Source organism: Nyctereutes procyonoides, unplaced genomic scaffold (genome assembly GCF_905146905.1).
Source record: "Nyctereutes procyonoides isolate TBG_1078 unplaced genomic scaffold, NYPRO_anot_genome, whole genome shotgun sequence".
Classification (NCBI taxonomy): domain Eukaryota; kingdom Metazoa; phylum Chordata; class Mammalia; order Carnivora; family Canidae; genus Nyctereutes; species Nyctereutes procyonoides.
The window spans coordinates 62638156-62661445 of record NW_026575052.1 but is presented as its reverse complement, the minus strand read 5'-3'; positions in this window follow the sequence as shown (position 1 = coordinate 62661445).

The window sequence follows — 23290 nt, the reverse complement described above, 5'->3', positions numbered from 1 at the left end:
TGGAAGTAATTACTCTGGCTCTTATGTGGAATGTGGTGGCAGGGGCCAATGTGAGTAAAGGAGACCAGCTGGGGGGGTTGATAGAAGAAGTGGTGGCTTGGATGTGGGTCATGGCAGCAGAGACAGAGAAGCAGAGGGCTGAGATTTATTTTAGAGGTAGAACTTACAGGTCCTGGTGCACAGTGAATGTGGAGGGTGAGGGCAACAGGAATCGAGGATTCACTGAAGGAGGAGCCAGCTACACGGGCACTTGACCAGTGCAAGAGCCATCCCAACCTTGGGCTGGTAGTGACCTCGGTGGAGGGCTCTCTGCCACGCTGGATCCAGATACTGAGCACAACCCGGACTGGAGGCTGCTAGCCCGGCCAGGTGGCCCACCCACTGTGGGAGGGGGCAACAGACCTGTGGGAAGAGGGAATGGGCTTCCTGCCTCACTGGAGCTCCACATCTTCATTTTGCACCGGGTCTGGCAAATCATGAAGCTGGCCCTACTTGAAGGTTTCCAGCTTGAGCACCTGGAGGCTTCATTACTACCAAAATAGGGAAGAGGAGGGGTTGGGGTCAAAGGTTCCACCTGGGACTTGCTGAATCTCAAGATGCCTGTGAGACATCTCACTGACAAGATCAAGTAGGTGATTGTGTGTATCTTTCTACAGCTCAGGCAAGTCATAAAGCTGTAGGCATAAAGCTGGAATTTGTCAGCCCGTGGTATATAGGAAACGAGAATGATGGTGCAACTGCTATGAAAAACAGCATGGTGGGCCCTCATAAAAATTAAGCCCAGAACTACCACATGATTCAATGATTCTGGGTATACACCCAAGGGAAGTCAGAGTAGGAACTCAAACAGATGTTTGTACACCTGTGTATACAGCAGCATCGCTCACAGCAGCCAAAAGGTGGAAACAATCCAAGTGTCCATCAATAGCTGAATGGATAAACAAAATGTGGTCTATATGTATACAATGGGATCTCATTTGGCCTTAAAAAGGAAAGAAATTGGGGCACCTGGGTGGCTCAGTTGGTTAAGCAGCTGTCTTCGGCTCAGGTCATGATCTCAGAGTCCTGGGATTGAGCCCTGGGTTGGGAATCGGCCCACCTCTCCTTCCCCTCTGTCCATCCCCTTGCCATGCACATGGTTTCTCATGAGCTCGCTCTCGCTCTCTCGCTCTCTCTCAAATGAATAAATAAAATCTTTTAAAAAAAAAAAAGGAAGGAAATTCTGGCACTTGCTACAACATGGGTGAACTGAGAAGACATTAGGCTAAGCAAAATGAGCCAGTCACAACAGGACAGGAACCTACAATAGTCGAATTCATAGGATGGTAGTTACCAGAGGCTGGAGAGAAGGAGGAATGGGAAGTTAGTATTTAATGGGACAGAGATTCCATTTGGGAAGATGAAAAAGTTCAGGAGATGGATGGTTGTGGTGGCTGCATGACAGTGTGAATGCACGTAATGCCACTGAACTGTACACTTACAAATGTTTAAAATGGTAAATTTTATATTCTGTGTATTTCATCACAATAAAAAAGAACTTATGTACTATTATTTATTGAGTGCTTCCTATATGCCCAGCACTATTCTAAGTCCTTTCATTGTTTAAAACTCATATAACCCTCATAACAATCTTTTTAAAAATGATTTTATTCGGGGCGCCTGGATGGCTCAGTGTTTGAGCATCTGCTCGGGGCATGATCCTGGGTCCTGGATCGAGTCCCACGTCGGGCTCCCTGCAAGGAGCCTGCTTCTCCCTCTGCCTGTGTCTCTGCCTCTCTGTCTCTCATTAATAAGTAAATAAATTCTTTTTTAAAAATAAGTAAAATAAAATGATTTTATTCATTTATTTGAGAGAGAGAGCTTGAGCTGGCAGGGTGGGGGGAGTGGAGACAGAGGGGGAAGGAGAAGCAGGCTCCCCACTGAGCCTGGAGCTCCAAGCCCAACAAGATGCTCGACCACAGGACCCTGAGATCATGACCAGAGCCAAAGTCAGACACTCAACCAACAGAGCCACCCAGGCGCCCCAATGCCCATAATAATCTTAAAAGTAGACACTACATATAGGCAGTCATCTCTTGGACATCAGCCTTAGCAACATATTTATGGATCTGTCTCCTCAGGCAAGAGAAACAAAAGCAAAAAATATACCACTGGGAATACACTGAAATAAAAAGCTTTTGCACAGCAAAGGAAATCATTAACAAAACCAAAAGGCAACCTAGTGAATGGGCAAAGATATTTGCAAATGATATAGCCGGTAAGGGGTTAGCATTCAAAATATAAAGAACTAATACAATTCAACACCAAAAATCAAACAACTGATTAAAAAATGGGCAGTAGGAGTACCTGGGTGCCTCAGTCAGTTAAGCGTCCTACTCTTGGTTTCAGCTCAGGTCATGATCTCGAGGTCATGAGATTGAGCCCTGTGGCAGGCAGGCTCCACACTCAGCACAGAGTCTGCTTGAGATTTTCTCCCTCTACCCTTCCCCCCTCTTTCTCTCTAAAATAAATGAACATGTTTAAAAATAAATACATTTAAAAATCAAAATTGAAAATGTGCTGTGGATTTGAATAGACATTTTTCCAAATAAGATATCCAGATGGGGGCAGCCCTGATGGCTCAGCGGTTTGGCCCCGCCTTCGGCCCGGGGTGTGATCCTGGGGACCTGGGATCGAGTCCCACGTCGGGCTCCCTGCATGGAGCCTGCTTCTCCCTCTGCCTGTGTCTCTGCCTGTGTCTCTGCCTCTCTCTCTGTGTGTGTCTGTCTTGAATAAATAAATAAAGTCTTTAAGAAAAAAAAGATATCCAGCTGGCCAGCAGACACATGAAAAGATGCTGAACATCACCCATCATGAGGGAAATGCAAATCAAAACCACAATGAGGTATCACTTCACACCTGTCAGAATGAGTAGTACCAAAAAGACAAGAAATAACAAGTGTTGGTGAGAAAAGGGAACCCTCGTGCACTGTTGGTGAGCGTGTGATTGTTGCAGTATTATTTACAGCAGCCAAGATACGGAAGCAACCCAAGTGCCCATCGACAGATAAATGGATAAAGACGTGTGTATACACAATGGGATATTACTCAGCCATAGAAAGAACCTTGCCGGGACGCCTGGGTGGCTCACTGGTTAAGTGCATCTGCCTTTGGCTCAGGGCGTGATCCTGGGGTCCCGGGATCGAGTCCCACGTCGGGCTCCCTACATGAAGCCTGCTTCTCCCTCTGCCTGTGTCTCTGCCTCTCTTTCTGTGTCTCTCATGAATAAATAAATAAAATCTTAAAACAAAACAAAACAAAAAAACAATCTTGCCATTTGTGACAAAATGGCTGGACCTAGAGGGTACTATGCTGAGTGAAATATGTCAAAGAAAAACAAATACTATTTGATTTCACTTTTATGTGGAATTTATTTTTTTTATTTATTTTTTATTTTTTTTAATTTTATTTATCTATGATAGGCACACAGTGAGAGAGAGAGAGAGAGGCAGAGACACAGGCAGAGAGAGAAGCAGGCTCCACGCACCAGGAGCCCGACGTGGGATTCGATCCCTGGTCTCCAGGATCGCGCCCTGGGCCAAAGGCAGGCGCCAAACCGCTGCGCCACCCAGGGATCCCTTTATGTGGAATTTAAAAACAAAAACGACAACAGGCAGATTGATAAACACTCATAAATACAGAGAACAATAAAAAAAAAGAAAAAGAAAAGAAAGTAGGTACAATATTATCAACCTCATTTTACAACCAAGAAAACCAATGACCAGAGTCATTAAGTAACAGGCCTACGCTCACACAGCTGCCAACTGGCCGGGCTCAGATTTGGAGGCAGGGAGTCTGGTACCAGAGCTCAAACATTTCTTTTCTTTTCTTTTTTTTTAAAGACTTCTTTATTTATTTTAGAGAAAGAGAGCCCAAGTGTGTGTGTGTGTGTGTGTGTGTGTGTGTGTGTGTGTGTGTGTGAGTTGGGGAAGGGGGCGGGGGAAAGGGAGAGAGAGAATCCTCAAGCTGACTCCCCACTGAGCAAGGAGCCCAATGCGAGGCTCGATCCCAGGACCCCAAGACCGCGACCTGTGCTGGAATCAAGAGTTGGCCGCTTAACCGACTGAGCCACCCAGGTGCACCACCACCACCACCACCACCACTCCTGCCACGAACATTCTTTTAAACCTACTACTTAAAAAAAAAAAAAAAAAAAAAAAGGGCAGCCCCGGTGGCGCAGCGGTTTAGCACCGCCTGCAGCCCAGGGCATGATCCTGGAGACCCGGGATCGAGTCCCACGTCAGGCTCTCTGTGTGGTTCCTGCTTCTCCCTCTACCTGTGTCTCTGCCTCTCTCTCTCTCTCTCTCTCTCTCTATGAATAAATAAAATAAAATCTTTAAAAAAAATTAAAAAAAATAAATAAACCTACTGTACTACCTATCAACAGAGATTATGTCATGCACTAGAAGAACACATTTCACAATAAAAAGAAACAAAGAGAAAAATTGTAAATTGAAGGCTGAATTGATAGCTCACAAGCAGCCAGGTCCTGGCCTTCCACTGTATTTGGACGTGACCTCCCAGCACAGGGCTGGGCTGCAGAGACATGAGAAGTCCACCACCGAAGGCAGGGAGGGTACAATTATGGGTGACAAATCATTTCATCACCTTTGCAAAAATTGCTCTATGATCAGAGACATCCCCTGGAAGTACTCCCAGGGGGGTGTCCTGCTGGGTGTGAGAAGTCAGGATGGCCCACCGCCGGCCCACGGGGCCGGGAGGGGCAGCACCCCAACCCCAGAACAGGTGGACCAGGGCGGGGGCGGGCAGGGGGAGGCTCGCCGTTCCTTGGTATTCAAGAGAAGTGGTTACTGTGCTATTTTTGGGTCGCTCTGCTGTGTTATCAATTAAACTTCTCAGCCCGAAGTCATGCCAAAGCCATGGAAACTCTAGGCCCGCAGCTGGGACAATGCTGTGGGGGGACCAAGGAGGCCAGAGGTTCTTATTTACGAAGCGAAGCGAGAGCCCGGCTGGCAGATGGGAAGGTGCAAAGCACTCATGTGGATCCCATTTAGAGACCAGAATTCCCTCGCTCAGAAACACATCCCAAGCCGTCAGGGATCCACAGGCCACCTCTGGCTCAGGGCAGGCTGGGTCTGAGTGGATGAGAAACACGGCCTGGCGACAAGGATGCAAAACCCTTCCCTTGCTCAAGGAAAGGGCCAAGAGGCCTGAGGGGTGTCGGGAGGGCAGAAGGCAGCAGAACCGCTCATTGTGAATGACCTGGGAGCAGGGGGTAGGCCCAGCCAGGGTCAGGCACCCCCAGCACCAAGAAGCCAGACTCTCTCCTGACCCCCTGTGGGGGTTAACCCCACCCGCCTTGTCCCCAAGTCCGAATCCAACAGGATCAATCACCATTGCTTTGGACATTACCATTGACCCTACCTTTGGGGCCCCCTTCCCTTCTGTGGTGGGAAGGCCTGTGGCCCCGGTTACGGAGCTGGGGCGGATGTTCTGGGCGGGTGAGTGCGAGGCCTCTCTCAGTGAGTGAGGTGGGTGACCCTGGTCAGGGGAATGGGAACCGGAGCCCCGCAGAAGGAAATCCAAGGAGGGCAGCCCAAGTTCTAGTTTCAAAACCAGGCCGCACCTTCTTGCTTCACTGTCCCTAAGCATAGGGCTTTAGGCGCATACCTTCACCCACCGCGCACCCCGGCCGCACCCTTCTTCCTACCTCGAACTACCCCATAACAACCTCTGCCCTGAGGTGTTCGGGATCTGCAAAAATGGACATGCACACATTTCAATGTGTGTATTACATGGTTTGCTAGAGCTTCCATAGCAACGTAGCACAGACTGGAGAGCCTACACCACAGAAATGGTCTTCTCACAGTTCCAGAGAGGCTGGAAGGCCCAGATCGAGACACCGGCAGATTTGGTGACTGGTGAGGGCCCACCTCCTGGCTCTCTGGCACCTCACACGGTGGCAGTGGCAACGGAGCTCTCTGGGGTCTCTCCTACAAGGGCACCAATCCCATGTGTGACGGCACCATGACCTACTCACCTCCCAAAGGTGTCACTGTGGAGGCCGAGAAAAATCAAGGCCATTCCACCTCAAGTTTAGCATTAGCACAAGTACAGCCATCTTAGGCCCCTGTAAATAAGAGCTGAACTTCACAGGAAAAACTGCAGAATGTCCTTGCCAGGGAATCCTATATCAGAAAGACAACAGAGCCCATGCCCATGGTAGAAAGTCCCATATTAGAATGAGAACAGAGCTCAATGCCCTTGAAGGCCCCATATCAGAATGTAAACAGAACTTGAGAAATTCCTCCACCCCTTCTGAAGGTCCCCTAGACCAGCCCATAAAACTAAGCTGGAACCCACCTCAGGGTCCAAGTCCCTGCTCCGCTGTGTTGAGTATACGTGGACCCAAGCTTGAGCTTGCTACTAAACCGTCGTGTGCTTGCATCGGTGTCAGCTCCTTGGTGGTTTCTCGGATTCACAATCTTGGGCACAACACCACCTCCTTTTTTTTTTTTTTAAGATTTTATTTTATTTTTTTTAAGATTTTATTTATTTATTCATGAGAGACACAGAGAGAGAGGCAGAGACACAGGCAGAGGGAGAAGCAGGCTCCATGCAGGGAGCCTGATGTGGGACTCAATCCCGGGACTCCAGGATCATGCCCTAGGCTGAAGGCAGACGCTCAACTGCTGAGCCACCCAGGCGTTCTCGATGCCACCTCCTAATTGCAATATCTTGGGGGTTAGGATTTAACATATTTTCAGAGGACACAAACATTCGATCCATAGCAGTGTCTGTGTCCTCATTTCTTCCTATGAGGACACCAGATCCACTCAAATGACCTGATTTTACCTAAATCACCTCCTTATTTTTTTTAAGACTTATTCACTTGAGAGGGAGAGAGAGCAGAGCACATGTACAGACAGGCAGGAGGAGAGGGAGAAAGAGAATCTCTCTTTTTTAATTTTTAAAAAACATTTTATTTATTCATGACTGACACAGTGAGAGAGGCAGAGACACAGGCAGAGGGAGAAGCAGGCTCCCTGCAAGGAGCCTGATGTGGACTCGATCCCAGGACCCCGGGATCATGATCTGAGCTAAAAGCAGATGCTCAACCACTGAGCCACCCAGGCGCCCCGGGAGAGAGGGAATCTCAAGCAGACTCCCTGCTGAGTGTGGAGCCAGGTGCAGGGCTTGATTCCGGGACCCCCAGGTTCGTGACCTGAGCTGAAATCAAGAGTTGAAGGCTTAACTGACTTCAACTTCACCCGTGCCCCTAAGTCAACTCTATGAAGGCCTATCTCCAAAGACAGTCATATTCTAAGGAATTGGGGGTTAGAATATCAATATATGAATCTGGGGTGAGGGACACAATCCAGCCCATGACGCGGTAGGTAATGACCTTGGAGACTCTGCAGCCTGCAGCATTAGCACAAGTTTGATCAATAACACTTTGTTTGGGGCACCTGGGTGGCTCAGCGGTTGAGCATCTGCTTTTAGCTCAGATCATGATCCCGGGGTCCCAAGATCGAGTCCTGCTTCAGGCTCCCTGAATGGAGCCTGCTTCTCCCTCTGCTTGTGTCTCTGCCTCTCTGTCTCTCATGAATAAATAAACAAAATCTTTAAAAAAAATAACACTTTGTTTGACTTATTGGAAATAGTTTAATTTTTAGCAAGGAAGGTAGAGAAACTATTGTCTTATTATCTTCATTTCTTCTTTCACTGCTTGTAAATGAGATGTCAAAAATGACACCTACAGTAGTTCAAATCTCAGTATTTGTTAGTTATGGTTTTCTCCTGATTTTTAAAAATACTTTGGTTCAGGGATCCCTGGGTGGCTCAGCGGTTTAGCGCCTGCCTTTGGCCCAGGGCGCGATCCTGGAGTCCCGGGATCAAGTCCCACGTCAGATTCCCGGCATGGAGCCTGCTTCTCCCTCCTCCTGTCTCTGCCCCTCTCTCTATGTCTATCATAAATAAATAAATCTTTAAAAAAAATTAAATAAAATACTTTGGTTCTATGATCCATCCCCAAGCAAAGCAGACATCAGAAAACAACCCCACATGTTACTGTCACCTGTAGTAATGAGCAAGACGGTGAGCAAGGGAATCCAGCCTCCATGGGCATTGTTGATGGCCGTCATCCATAATCCCACCACGCAGAAAAGGCTCGTGGTAGCATGCTGTGTTCCCTTCCTGTTATTATTCCATCCATCAATATTTCATATTGGTGAGAGTATCCTTTACATTGAAATCAAAGTCTTGCTTTTTTTCTGTTAGGTTTTATCATACCCTTTTCCAAACACCATTAAAAAGGATCCATTGATGGGGCACCTGGGTGGCTCAGTCAGTGAGATGCCTGACTCTTGATCTCAGGATATGAGTTCAAGCCCCTTGTTGGGCTGCATGATGGGTGTAGAGTCTACTTTAAAAAATTTTTTTTAATAATAATTAAAAAGGATCTGTTGATATGCTGAATGGTTGCATAATATTGCATGGTGTTTCATGCCACAATTGACTCAAACATTTCCAGTCATGGGAAATTTAGATTGTTTCCAGTTTGGGTTTTTGTTTTTTTTTTTAATGTTTCCAGTTTTTAACAATTACAAATAACGCTGACAAACACCTTTCATCTTTGGCATACACCCTTGCCTGCATTTCTGATCATTTCCCTTGGCTACGTTCCTATAAGTGGACTTACTGTGTCCAAACATGCACACATTTGCTTTTAAGGCTTTTGGAACACAGGGAAACAGCCATCTTTCCAAGTCTGTGACTTCGTGGGTCAGGGTAAAATTTGTTGGACCCTCCCCTGATGCTAATCCAACACTTGGGCCTACATTCTTGCCAGGGCTATCTTCATCCTCTGCCCACCTTTCCACCCAAGCACAATTAGGACTTCCCATAATTACAGGGTGTTGTGATAGATACAGGGCATCAAGAGGCAAAACAGCTGTTAGTAGGGAAAAGGTGAGGAGAGGCACAGAAATGCTGGCATTTACGAAGGACTTAAAGGTTTTCAGAGATGGTCTCATTAATCTTCACAGCTCTGTGATTTTTCTTTCTGATACAGACCCAAACAGAAACTGTATTTGTTGGTGCATATTTGTGCATCCCTGTGCTCCTGGTTTTTGATATTCCCTAAAATGCCTTTTATATTTGGGACATCTGTTTCATGCACAGGACAGACACTCCCAAACTGAGTCTATTTATCTCTTACCCTTAAAAACTCTTGGGAGGAAAGAAGGAAGGACATTTAGTCCCATTTTAAGGACAAACAGAGAAGCTAAGTAACCCAGCACAGGGCATCCTGCCAAAGTGGAGAATTCAGGGCAGAAGCCCTAAGTGAAAGCTGCACACCAGACAGGTTGCTCTCTTTCAAAGCTGCTTGCTCTCACCTTCTTGCAAAAATACATTCACAACTTCTGACCTTGTAGACATTTTTTGAAAGAAATTGTGATAGAGTAATGGCTCCCTCAAAGATGTTCACATCCTATCGTCAAGATCTACCATCAAAAGGATCCCTATAAGAGGGAGGCAAAACTTCTGTGCATCAAAGGCACCATCAAAAGAGTGAAAAGACAACCCAAGAATGAGAGAAATGATCTGCAAATCAAATGTGTGATAAGGGATTAGTATCCAGAATATGTAAAGAACTCTTACAACTCAACAACAAAAAGACGAACAACTCAATTAGCACAGGGGCAAAAGACTCGAATAGACATTTCTCCAAAGAAGATATACAGATGTGTCGGCAAACTGAACACCAATAAAAAATAAATTTATTATTAAAAAAAGATATACAGATGTCCAACAAACACATGAAAGGATGCATCTAATCACTAGTTATTAGGGAAATACACAACCACAAGGAGATATCACTTCATGCCCACTAGGGTAACTGGAATCAAAAAGGCAGACAATACCAAGTGTTAAGCAAGGATTGGAAGAATTAGAACCCTGCACATTGCTGGCGGGAATGTTAAATGACGTAGTTACTAGGGAAAACAGTTGGGCAGCTCCTCAAAACTCTAAGCATAGGGGCACCCGACTAGTTCAGTCTGTGGAGCACGTGGCTCTTGACCTCAGCATCCTGAATTCAAACCCCATGTTGGATGTGGAGCCTACTTAAAAAAAAAAAAATCTAAACATAGAATTTTCACATAATTCCAGAATTCCACTCCTAGGTATGTACCCAAAAGAATGAAAAGCAGGAACTCAAATAGATACTTCAACTCCAGTATTCATAGCGGCATTAATTATAAGAGCTAAAACATGGAAATAACCCAGGGTCCATCAATAGATGAGCAGATAAACAAATGTCATATGTATACATATGTATATATGCATATATAATGGAATATCATTCAGCCATAAAAGGAATGACATTCTAGAACACACTACAACTTGGATGACTCTTGAAGAACTTACACTAGGTGAAATAACCAAACACAAAAGACAAATACCGCAGGACTCCATCTACATGGAATGTGTAGAATGGCAAATTCATAGAGGCAGCAAGTAGATTTGGAGTCCCCATCTGCCGAGGGGAGGAAAGGACGGGGGTTATTCTACTTGTGTGATGAAGGGTTCACAAATCATGGTGGTGGCCGTACTACCCTGTGAATGTACTTCATGCCATGGCATCATACACTTCAAAAAATGGCTAAATGACCAATTTTATGTTACATATATTAAATGACAATGCAGATAAAGGAGAGGAGACAAGAGGGTCAAAATCAGAAAAAAAGGGATGCGAGGACAGAGGTTCTGTGGTGGAGGAAGGGGCCAGAAGCCAAGGAATACAGGCAGCCTGGAGAAACAGATTCTCCTCCGCAGCTTCTGGAAGGCATGTTCAGCCATGCCTAAACATCTGGATTTCAGCCTCCTAAGACTCCTTTCAGACTTCTGACCTCCAGGGCTCTAAGAGATCAAATCTGTGTTGTTTGAAGCCACCAGGTTTGTGGCAGTTTGGGCTATTTGTTACAGCAGCAACAGGAAACAAATGCAGGGACGTAAGACCTTATTCCTATATTATAGTTCACGAATCATGATACACTAATTCACTTTGTAGTTGATCCATGTGACTTTTTTAAAAGATTTTATTTATTTAAGAGAGAGAGAGAGCATGAGCAGGGGAGGAACAGAGAGGGAAGGACAAGCAGACTCCATGCTGAGCAGGGAGTCTGATAAGGAGCTTGATCCCAAGACCCTGAGATCCTGACCTGAGCTGAAGGCAGATGCTTCACCAACTGAGCCCTGATCCACATGACTTTTAAAGTTCCTCAGCAAAGAACACTAGAGTTTGGGTCTAGCACCGATAGCCGGCAGGAGGGGCCACTGCGTGCTTGATCGGCATGGGATCAGTCAGTGGAGTGAGTCCTCGTATGAAAAAGGCAGGTTGTGGAGTGGATTCAGTTAATGATATCCCAAAGAAAAATTCATTCATGTTTGAAGTGTATAATTCGTGGAAATTATACCTGCATTTAGAGCCCACATTCCTGTATCCACTGCCTCCCGCATCTTGCCCTTCTCCTGGCACAGGACCCTGCCTCCTACCACACTGTTCCCCAGAGGGCCAGAACCAGGCCTCAGTAAGCTCGGCATCCACAGCACAGAATTTACATTTTCATCCTTATATCCTATCCAATCAGGGAATGAAAGGCTTTCTATTTGATAATCTACCAGGTGGGGAGATAATGTGCTGAAGGGTATCTTGAAAGATTGGAAGAACCAGGATGCCCAGAGGACGTCTACATCCCAACAAGTGACACGCTGAGATCTAATAGCATTAACTTCCAAGAACCCACAGAACTTTACAACTCTCTGGCCCAGCATCTCTCTCCAACGTCTCATATTATGGTATTTCTCTTAAAACACCAGCCTACAGCTGGTTTCAATTCCTCAGATTCTCCATGCTGAATTCCAACGTGGCCTCTTATCCACTTGCCATCTTCACATGACTTGGCTCTGTGAACTCCTTAACTGCTAAGCAGGTTACAGACAGGTGCCCCGGGCTCAGTTCCCTGAGCTCCGACCCAGGGGCTGCCTAAGTCCCTCCCGTGGTGGCACTGGGTGGGTACAAGGGCTCTGCTGGCGGGGGCTGTCAACCACAATGCTCACCGAGCCTTGAGGCTGGGCCACAGTGGTCCGTGGTGGAGGCTGTGGATTCGGATGATCCCAGAGGTGCTCTTTCTTTATGGTGAGGATAGACACATAATAACCGAGGAAGAGTGTAAACCAGGTGGGACCCCAGCTTCCCAAGGCACGATTTCCCACTCTGCCAAATCACAATCCCAAGAACTACCAAGATCAGCCTTGGGTTTCTCACAGTCTGCCTACAGGTTAAGGTAAAGAAAGAGAAAGGCGTAGATCCACCCGCCCTTTCTCTCCTGCTTTTCCCATGAAGTTCACTCTTCGCAGTCAGAGGACCAGCAAACAACAAACCAAAGAGACTTTTGCCAAAAAAAGAACTAGGTAGAAAGTGAACAGGAGTCTAAAACCTGTCATTGCAACTTAACAGAACACTTCCCCATCACTTTTATTTTTTTCTAATTAAATGGGTAGGGTGTGCGTTTACTGCAAATAATTTGGAAAATGGAGAAAAATACAAAAAAAAAAACCCCACAAATCATCTGTAATCTGGCCATTTTGAGATAGCCACCCTCCCTTCTCTAACACCCTCTATACTCTATTACCCTGTATAGTTCACCATCCTGTAATATTATTATTATTACTACTACACCACTGCTTATTCTCCAGCTACGTCAATTGAATGTAGAGTCCACGAAGACAGGGCATTTGTCTCTCCGAGGTAGGGTTGAGCAGACTGGACACAATAGGTCAAGGACATGAAGGCATTAAGGAGTTAAGTGCAAAATCAAGGCATCTGAGTGAGTGGTTGAGTCTCCAGCTCGCTCCATTCCTCATGCTTAAGTTTGCCTTGCCCTAAAAAATTTGCCAGCATTGGGACAACTGGGTAGCTCAGTTGGTTGAGTGTCTGACTCTTGATTTCAACTCAGGTTATGATCTTGGAGTCCTGGGATGGAGCCCCACATTGGGCTCCATCCTCAGCGTGGAGTCTCCTTGTCCCTCTCCCTCCCCCTCTGCTCCTCCCTCTGCTTGAGGGCTCTCACTACCCACCTCTCTCGAATAAATAAATAAATGTTTAAAATTTGTTTGACAGCATCAGCATCTGAAGTGACCTATTCCAACATGCCTTCATTTTACATCAACATTTTCCTGACTGTCCATCCAAACTGTCACCTTTATTCTCAGAAACTAGCATCCTCCTGTTTTCCCAGGGCACCTTCATCGAGGTGCTCATGCTCTTAATGGCACCCTTTCCATCGTCCCCAGGGTTCCACTCCACCATTTGTCTTCTCTCTGCTCATATCTTCAGTCTTTCCAAATACATTAATTGCTTCCTCTCTTTTTATGACTGTCCCAAAACTACCCAATCCTAAAAATGACCCTCCTTCCCACTCCCCTACCCATCCTACCTCTTGCCTTCTCTTCACACTGATCTGATTGAAAGAGTAGTTTACACCTGTTTTCTCCATTTCCTACCCATCCACTCCTTCCTTAACCCTGTAACCTAGTTTCCCCCTCAACCCCAAGGTCTCCAATGACCTTTTAGTTGCTGTCTGAAAGCCTTCACTCAGCTCATCCTTCCCCACCTCTCCATCTCCTTAACCTCCTACACAGTCAACTGCCATTGTCCATGGTACAATAACCGCAAGCACCGTCTCCCTGACGCTCCTTCCTCCCCTCTCTGTCCCATCACCCCAGACATCCCACACACCAATGACAACTTAGTCTTTCCAAGGTACAACTGTGTTAGGCAAGATTAATTTAATTCCTTTCTACGGTGACCCCAGGAAATTAGAAAAAATGTGTTGAGCATACCGGGTCAAGTCTTTAGCAAGACATGAAATAGTCTCTCATCCTTGGAGAGGAGGTTGAGAAGCGTGGGCTAAAACATCTCGTGGGAGCTTTTCAGCAGAAGACCTTTCACAGATGCAGAGAAAGCAGGTCCAGAGTGGTGGCTCGCTGGCTTCACCCTCCAGAACTGCAGTAAAGCAGCCACCGCACTGCCACTGTCATTAGTTTCTGTGGATCTGAACACACCAAGTGCTAAGGAATGTCCTGCACACCTACCAAACTTGTTGCCTCGCCTCTCCTGTGGTTCTCAATGTGCCTCTAGTGCAGCGGGGGCCATGGTAAGGCATGGGTGGGGGGGCTTCCTTCTGGTTTATCACATACTCAGCCCCAAACCGCGCCTGGGAGAAGACACCCATCTGCAAGGACCCACAAAGGTCTCCAATCCCCAGGACCTCCCTTGTCGGCTCTTGTTCTCCTAACTCAATCTTTCCTATGTAGCGCCTCATCCTCCGACTGCTGCAAAGCCCCCCTCCAACCCCTCTTCTTCTGCCGGGGTGCAGTCACTAGACATAGGGTCTCGTAGGTCAGGATTCGTGTGCTTGCTTTGTCATCGAACATCTTGTGGGAAGGGCCTGGTTTCCAGGGAGAAGGGCACCTACACCACTCAGGGTCCGTCATACCCTCTCCTCCATCCAGTCCAATGGCATTCCTAGTGTCTCACTGTCATGTGGCCACAAATGCAGTCACTGCAGCCCCCCCTTCCCGCTCCACTACATCTTGCTGGCCTGTTACAGATCTTAACTTGATTCACCTGCCACATTCTGTTTCTACTAACCAACCCCCCGGTTCCCCTTCTCCAGAGCAGCACATTTCTCCCGCTCGGTCCTATCCAACAAGATCATTAAGGATTTTCAGTGTAGGTAACACTCATCTATCTTGGCAAAGGGTACTCATTAAGATGTAAATGAGCAAGGAGAAATCTATGACTGATTTGAAAGTTATAAACGTCTGACCTCTGCTCATCATTGGTGGGAATGCATGTGGGGACAGGGAGTTTTAACCCCTCTTGATCACTTTGAACTTACAAACAAACGGATTCGTGGGCAGCTTGTTTGTAGGTAGAGGCATGTCGGTAGGATTAAGTGGATCAGTAACAGGTTGAACAACTTTACTTAGAGATATGGGCTGGTAGTCCCACATCAATCTAAAACAGGGTCTTGGGCAGCCGGGGTGGCTCAGTGGTTTAGCGCCGCCTTCGGCCCATGGCCTGATGCTGGAGACCTGGGATCGAGTCCCACGTCGGGCTCCCCGCATGGAGACTGCTTCTCCCTGTGTCTCTGCCTCTCTCTCTCATAAATAAAATTTAAAATAAAACAGGGTCTTTAGCGTTTGATTAGTCTCCATTTCTACCCTGTTCGAGCCTCTCCAATTGTGAAGGGATGAGAAAATCAGGGTTAAAGATTGTGTTTAAGAATCAGGATTTTTGGGGATCCCTGGGTGGCGCAGCGGTTTGGCGCCTGCCTTTGGCCCAGGGCATGATCCTGGAGACCTGGGATCAAATCCGACGTCGGGTTCCCAGTGCATGGAGCCTGCTTCTCCCTCTGCCTGTGTCTCTGCCTCTCTCTCTCTCCCTGTGTGACTATCATAAATAAATAAAAATTTTTAAAAAAAGAATCGGGGTTTTGGGGACACTGGGTGGCTCAGTGATTGAGCATCTGCCTTAGACTCAGGTTGTGATCCTGGGGTCCCAGGATGGAGTCCCACATCGGGCTCCTTGTGGGGAACCTGCTTCTCCCTCTGCCTGTGTGTCTACCCCTCCCTCTATGTCTCTTATGAATAAATAAATAAAATCTTTAAAAAAAAAAAGATTGCTTTGGCTATTCAGGATCTTAAAAAAAAAAAAAGAAGAAGAAGAAGAAGAATCAGGGCTCTGGGGCACCTGATTGGCTGAGTCAGTTAAGCATCTGCCTTTGGCTCAGGTGGGGATCCCAGGGTCTTGGGCTCCCTGCTCAGTGTGGAGTCCCTTGTCCCTCCTCCTCAGCCCCTCCCCCCACTCGTGTTCTCTCTCATTCTCACTTTCTCTCTCAAAGAAATAAATAAAATCTTTAAAACACACACACACACACACACACACAGTGGGAGATACAGACCTCAGTAAAATCAGGCAACTTGGACGAACCTGCTAGCTGATACCCAGCAATCCACTGAAAGAGACTCTGCGATCATTTTGACAATTTCATGACCTTTCACAATCATCCCAAACAATAAGAGGAAACTTAATCATCATAAAGCAACCTGAGGTTTTGTGTAGGGCCCAAGAGCCAGTAGAGAGTGCAAAAGGTTGCAGCTTAGCAGGAGTGCATGTGGGAATGGCGTAGGAGTTGAAATCAGTATTATATTCCGGTTAATGACGCTGCTCACCGCAGAGTCTGCTCGGGTTTCTCTTTCCTTCTCCCTCTCCCTCGTCCCTCCCCACTATGAATAAATAAATCTTAAAAAAAAAAAAAGAGGTACACCGATGGATTTTTTTTTAAAGATTTTATTTATTGGGATGCCTGGGGCTGCTCAGAGGTTGAGCGTCTGCCTTCGGCTCAGGTCATGATCCCAGGGTCCTGGGATCGAGTCCCGCATCCGGCTCCTGGCAGGGAGCCTGCTTCTCCCTCTGCCTGTGTCTCTGCTTCTCTCTGTGTGTCTCTCAGGAATAAATAAAGAAAATATTTTTTTAAAAAACTTTTTTAAATTAAAAAAAGATTTTATTTATGAGAGACAGCAAGAGAGAGAGAGAGAGCGACTCAGGAAGAAGGAGAAGCAAGCTCCCACAGGGAGTCTGATGCAGGACTCAATCCCAGGACCTGGGGATCATACCCTGAGCTACAGGTAGACGCTCAACCACTGAGCCACCCAGGTGCCCCTCGACTGCACTTCTCACATCTCCTTTCTGGAACCAGCAGCAGCCTGCTGCCCTGGCCTGCTCCTAGGACTCTGGCCACGCCGCCGCGTGGAAGTAACACGGGGGACAGCCTGCGAGCTCCTACTTCACTGTTGCCTGCACAACCATCCTGTCATGTGGGCTACGCCCCTGTGCTGTTGATAAACACACGGCAGTGTAAGGAAATTAAATAATATCCCCAAGGTCCCAACACCACTGAGTGTGGAGCCAGGATTCAAACTCCAGCCCTTCTGACTCGGTCTGGACGCCCTTCCTGCAGACACTACAGAGCATCTTCTTATTTTGCACTGAAACTAACAGAAGTCTTATGTTTTCTTTAAAGCACTGCCCTTATTCAAATTTCTTTTTTAAAAAATCACTTCATTAAGGGATCCCTGGGTGGCTCAGCGGTTTAACGCCTGCCTTCAGCCCAGGGCATTATCCTGGGGACTGGGGATCGAGTCCCGTGTCAGGCTCCCTGCATGGAGCCTGCTTCTCCCTTTGCCTGTGTCTCTGCCTCTCTCTCTCTGTCTCTCATGAATAAATAAATAAAATCTTTAAAAAAAAACTCCATTAAAAAAAATTCACATTTGGACACCCTGAGACAGGAATGCAAACCCTCTTGCACACAGATGAGACATGTCGCCTTTACAAAACTTCCTCATCAAAACTCCTCTTTCTCTGATTCACATTGTGAACCACCACTGCCATTTAAAACTAAGGATGGAAAAAAAAAAAAAAAACTAAGGATGGAGGGGAGCCTGGGGGCTCAGTTGGTTGAATGTCCAACTCTTGGTTTCGGCTCAGGTCATGATCTCAGAGTTGTTAGATCAAGCCCCGTGTCGGCTTGGAGCTCAGCCAGGAGTCTGCTTGAGCGTCTCTTTCTCTCTCTCTCTCTTCCCCTCTCACTATGCCCCTCCCCTCACCCAGGAGCATACTCTCTCTCTCTTAAATGAATAAATAAATCTTTAAAAAAATCCACAAATCTAAGGATGGAAAAACTTTCATTAATTGCTTCAGGATGCATTTGCCATCATACTCCCAAGAGTCTTCTTTTCTCCTCTTCTGTTCCCAGACTTTCTCCCCATTTCTGTTTCTAAAGGTTTTCTTTTAAACACTGCCAAGACTATGAGGGGATCCATTCACTTTTATTCGTTCCCTCCAACAGCTTCCCTGGCACAGTCTTCCATCTTTGGACTCTGAAGAAGCCCACAGAGTGGTGGCAGATTGGGAAGTAGTGCTCCTTCCCTTAGACCACAGCATCCTCAAATTTTCCTAAACTAAAGGATGATACGTTTATGTCCTTCCCAGCTCTTCTCTGCCATGACCTTACATGGAGAACATACATTCACCTTTAATTACTCAAAAAAATTAGTGGGCACTGTGGGCTAACTCAGTCAGTTAAGCGTCTGCCTTTGGCTCAGGTCATGATCTCGGGGTCCTGGGATCGAGTCCTGTGTCGGGCTCCCTGCTCAGCGGGCAGTCTGCTTCTCCCTCTCCCTCTGCAGCCCCACTACTCATTCTCTCTCTCTCCCAAATAAATAAATATTTTTTTACAAATTAGTAAACAATTCAAGGGGTGCAAAGGGTGAACCTGCCTGCCCTGGTCACTCAGTCTCTTACACACAGGTTACCGCTGTCACCAGTTTCTTGCAGCTCAGGGACTGTGGATATCATTTGCCAATTCAAACAAGAAAGGTCTGTGTGAATGGTTTACTTTGCCCTGTCGTTTTAAGCTACTTACAAGAAAATCCAAACATTCAGCTCAGCACACTTGAATTGCTACTCAACCTTCCACCTCCACCGAAATGACATGTCCTTCTGGAAGCCTTTCCTGTTCTATCTAGCCTGTATCAGGTGATCCCCTTTCATGCCCAGGACACCAGGTACTTACCCTATCATCTAACCTGTGTATCAGAGCGGAAGTAGCCTGTGTGTCTGCTTCTTACTGGGGACGGGGGCCAGCAGAGTACCTGGCACACAGACTGCCTTCAGGAAATATGTGCTGAAACAAAGTATTATCTGAATATCTACATATATTCTGAATGATGCACTAAATCCTGGGAATGGAAAGGTAAATAAAGCATAAAGCATAATATCGATCCTAAACTTCCTGGCATCTTCATATAATTTACAAAAAAAAAAAGAGAGAGAGAGAGAGAGAAGAAGAAGAAGAAGAAGATCCACTTCTATTCGTCCAACTCTGAATGTAGGTTCACTTGACAACACAAACAGCATTTCTCATTTGCATAATCTGTCCCTCCTCTTAGTGTTACAAAATGTCCCAGAGTCTCCCTTTATTGTAAAAATGTGGCCTCCGATTCCCGTTAACGTGCATTGGCCTAAGTGGCAAAGGCTGAAGATTTTACCTCGTGTTGTTCGCAGATAAGGTCTTGAGAGACTCAGAAGCAGCAGCATGGGTGGGCGCTCCGAGGGTCCAGGCAGAAAAGCGGGAGAGAAGCTCAGCGAGGTTCCACCCGGGTTGTCCACCAGCCACCAGGCCTCGGGCAGACTGGCAAAGAGCGCTGAGCCTCTCCTATGTGACAGGGACAGACAGAGACCGACAGGGACCACAGCTCTCCATGCTGTCACCCCGGGGGTTTGCAGAAGCATTCACTGAACTACGGAATGCAAGTGTCCCTATACTATGTGACACGTGAGAGGGCTCAGTCCTGCTGGGAGGAGTAGTCATTCCTGTGCTGTGATGCCACTTTTGATACTCATCATTTTAAAAGGATTTTAAAACTTAAAGCTCTCTTGACCACGAAATCTTGCTTACGTAAAATGGAGTGCGTGCTGTGCAATGGCCTTGAGCCCAAATCACCTTATCCCGACAGAATGTTTCTCATGGCCAAAATGACAAGGTTGGGCTAGAAGGTCTACAGACTCCCAAGAGACAAAGCAAGCACATGTGATGGCTGACCTTGGTTGGATTCTTACCAAAAAAAAAAGGAAAAACAACTGAAACTATTCTTGGCATTGTTGATATGATGGCTCATTAGCTACTATGGAATTATTACCAGTTTTCTTAGGGGATGGTGGTTTGGTGGGCATGGAGGGGAATGTCCTTACTCGGCAGAAAAACATACCGAAGCATCATGATGTCTGCACATGTTTCAGAGAAAGAATATCTGAGTGTATGTGAAAGAGAGATTGAGGGAAAGAGAGTATATAGACTGCTGGTTTTTTTTTTTTTAAATGATCTCTGGGGGCACCTGGGTGGCTCACTCGGTTAAGCATCTGCCTTCAGCTCAGGTCATGATCCTGGGGTCTGTGGAGGCTGAGAAAAATTAAGGCCATTCCACCTAAAGTTTAGCATTAGCACAAGTACAGCCATTTTTGGCCCCTGTGAATAAGAGCTGAACTTCACAGGAAAAACTGCAGAATGTCCTTGGCAGGGAATCCTATATCAGAAAGACAACAGAGCCCACCCCCGTGGTAGAAAGTCCCATATTAGAATGAGAACAGAGCTCAATGCCCTTGAAAGCCCCATATCATAATGTAAACAGAACTTGAAATTCCTCCACCCCTTCTGAAAATCCCCTAGACCAGCCTATAAAAAACCCAGCTGTAACCCACTTCGGGGTCCAAGTCCCTGGTCTGCTGTGTCCGGGATGCTTGGACCCAAGCTGGAGCTTGCAAATAAACCCTCATGCGCTTGCATCGGTATCGGCTCCTTGGTGGTTTTTTTTTTTTTTTTATGATAGTCAGAGAGAGAGAGAGAGAGAGAGAGAGAGAGGCAGAGGGAAAAGCAGGCTCCATGCACCGGGAGCCTGACGTGGGACTCGATCCCGGGTCTCCAGGATCACGCCCTGGGCCAAAGGCATGCGCTAAACCGCTGTGCCACCCAGGGATCCCCTCCTTGGTGGTTTCTCGGATTCGCAATCTTGGGCACAATAGGTCCTGGGATGGAGCCTGCCCCCCCTCCCCACATCCGGCTCCCTGCTCAGTGGGGAGCCTGCTTCTTCCTCTCCCTGTGCCCCTCTCCCTCTTCCCCCCTGCTCTGTCTTGCTTGCTCTCTCTCCCTCTTGGATAAATAAATATATATTTTAAAAATTATCTCTGAATTCCCTTTTGGCTATCATTTCAAATTTCTAAGAATGCCTCAAAACCTTATGACCAAATATTGAAAATTATTATTTTCTTAAATCAACAGTAAGTCTAGCTGAACAAAAAACACATTCTTTGTCTTCCTTCTTACCTTTCAAGCTCTAAACTCGGCCTTTAAAGTCTAAATATTGGGGCAGCCCGGGTGACTCAGCGGTTTAAATTTTTTTTTTTTATTGATTTATGATAGTCACAGAGAGAGAGAGAGAGAGGCAGAGACATAGGCAGAGGGAGAAGCAGGCTCCATGCACCGGGAGCCCGACGTGGGATTCGATTCCGGGTCTCCAGGATCGCGCCCTGGTCCAAAGGCAGGCGCCAAACTGCTGCGCCACCCAGGGATCCCCGACTCAGCGGTTTAGCGCTGCCTTTGGCCCAGGGCGCGATCCTGGAGACCCGGGATGGAATCCCACGTTGGGCTCCTGGTGCATGGAGCCTGCTTCTCCCTCTGCCTGTGTCTCTGCCTCTCTGTCTCTGTGTCTCTCATGAATAAATAAATAAAATCTTTAAAAAAATAAAAGTCTAAATATTGTGTCCCGTCTGCTTCATCTTAAGAAAGCCTTGAAACTTGAGCATACTAAAAATTGTATCTTTACAAAATTCTTTTCATCCGTTTTTATTTATCCTAATTTTTATCTGCATTGTGACTCTCTTCCCTTCCCTCCACGGGCCTTCCTGCTTCAGGCTTTGATTAGGGCCTGCCTGGCCTTCTGCTTTAGATTTTATTCTTGAACTTGTGTGTTTGTCTCCATTTGATCTTTCACATTCACCATTTACACAAATTTCCCTTTTTCTTCCTCGCCGTCAATATTTTCCTGCTGATTTGTGTCTCCTGTTCTGGGCAGTAATTCGGCTCTCTGATTTGCCCTGCCCACACCCCACTTACTACCTCTCCATCTTTTTCACTATCTCCTAGTCGCCTGGACTCTGGGGGGGGGGGGTCCTGCAGGGTGGGGGGCTGCCAGGAGCGCAGAGCTACCTCTGCGGCTTCCTTTGTTCCATGCGGCTCTGAGCGCCTTCTCTCATCAGCCACGGTTTTATGTAAAACGGAAGTGTGTGTGTGCGTGTGTGTACACACACTTATGTGCACATGCACTTGCATATACATACCGTGTGCACATGCATGCACGTACACATAGAGCACTGACACACTTGGAACACACACGGGAAGGCCATGGCAGAAAGAATTTGCTCTCCCAGAGTAGGAAAATGGAGCCTGCCTGGAAATCGTCCTCCACCGTCCTCTCCAACCTCTTTTTTTTTCTTTTTTTTTAAGGAGCTAATTTGGTTGATGAAGCGCTTTGTGAGAAGCAAGGCCGGCCCACCTCCACCCGCGGACCTGAGGTTGCCTCGCTCCCAGCACCCTGCACCCCAGACCGGCTGTGAGCCAGCCCATCGCCCCCCCCGCCCCGCCCATCTCCCCCCGCCCCGCCCATCTCCCCTCTCTGCCCGCCCCCTCACCACCCGCCCCGCCTATCTCCCCTCTCTGCCCCGCCCATCATCCCTCTTCCCCGCCCCTCCCCACCCGCCCCGCCCATTTCCCCTGTGCCCCGCCCCCCTCCCCTCTCTGCCCGCCCCTCCAATCTCCCCTCTCTGCCCCGCCCATCTCCCCCTCTCCCGCCCCCGCCCCGCCCCCTCGCCCCGGCCACGCCCAGGGCTTCCTGTCGTCCCACCTTCTCTGGTTCACAGAACCCTTCAGCGATAATCCGCTTTATTTTCCTGAACTTCTGAACTCCTCCGGAGTCTGACCTCCGGTCTTTGGCCGCCGGCCTCGGATTCCTTTATCTGCCCTTGGCCTGGCCGCGACTTCTGCGCACGGCGAGTAAGAACAGCCAGTTTGCCCCGACTCTCGCCGCTGACCACAAGGACGCGCCACGCTGCATTTTTCTCTTTTTTCCCTCCCCCTTTTGCTCCTTCCTTTCCAGCTGACCAAACTTTTCCTATTCGTGTGTGTGTGTATTCCTGATCCAGTGCTCTTTTTTTTTTTTTCCTTTCTGCACTGTGTCCTCCGTGGTGTGAGCCACCTCGGGAGGTGGGGAGGCCGGGGAGGTGGGGGAACACGACCCCCTACGGGCTCCTCCTCTAGTCTGACCCCGGAGCAAACGGGCCCATCTCCGAGATGGTCAGAGGTGGTCAGAGGTGGCATCTCAGCACCGGGCCGCGGACCTCCGCAGCCTGCACGGCCGGCCTGGTCAGCTTCAGGCTCTGCAGCGACGGGTAACCTCGCTCTGCTCTCGCCTTGGGAAGGATGGTCCCAGCATCTCCCTGCTGGCATCGCAGTGGCTTCGGAGCCACACTAAAATAGCAACCTTTGGTAACCATGTTATTTCTCATTTAAGACGTAAAACACAATTTGTTTCTTGTCCTGCCTGG